This window comes from Lupinus angustifolius, unplaced genomic scaffold (assembly GCF_001865875.1).
Source record: "Lupinus angustifolius cultivar Tanjil unplaced genomic scaffold, LupAngTanjil_v1.0 Scaffold_426, whole genome shotgun sequence".
Classification (NCBI taxonomy): Eukaryota; Viridiplantae; Streptophyta; class Magnoliopsida; order Fabales; family Fabaceae; genus Lupinus; species Lupinus angustifolius.
The window spans coordinates 693-1051 of NW_017727832.1; the positions used below are offsets into that span (position 1 = coordinate 693).

At 19.6% G+C, this 359-nt stretch overlaps 1 protein-coding gene across 1 annotated transcript in view; it reads right to left on the bottom strand.

Annotated features, from left to right (window-relative positions):
• The window catches only part of LOC109341295 (putative per-hexamer repeat protein 5), a 58428-nt gene that overhangs the window by 288 nt on the left and 57781 nt on the right, over positions 1 to 359 (bottom strand). The window lies entirely within an intron of this gene.

Below are 359 nucleotides of genomic sequence, written 5' to 3' on the forward strand. Positions count from 1 at the left end.
AATTCACCATTATTTGCTTATTATAAATGTGGTATAAAAATCAAATAATTGGTAAACTTGTATATAATGAAATTGCATGCTTTCAATTTAAATTTAATTTGTTTACAAAATAACAAGTATAACATTAACAACAAATGATTTCATTGGGCTAAATAATTTATAATTGTTGTAAATCAATTTGCTATAATCACATTCATTTCTATTTAAACAATGATACTATTCCATATTCACATTTTTTTAACAAATAAAGAGCAATTATTAGNAACAAGTATAACATTAACAACAAATAATTTCATTGTGCTAAATAATTCATAATTGTTATAAATCAATTTGCTATAATCATATTCATTTCTATTTAA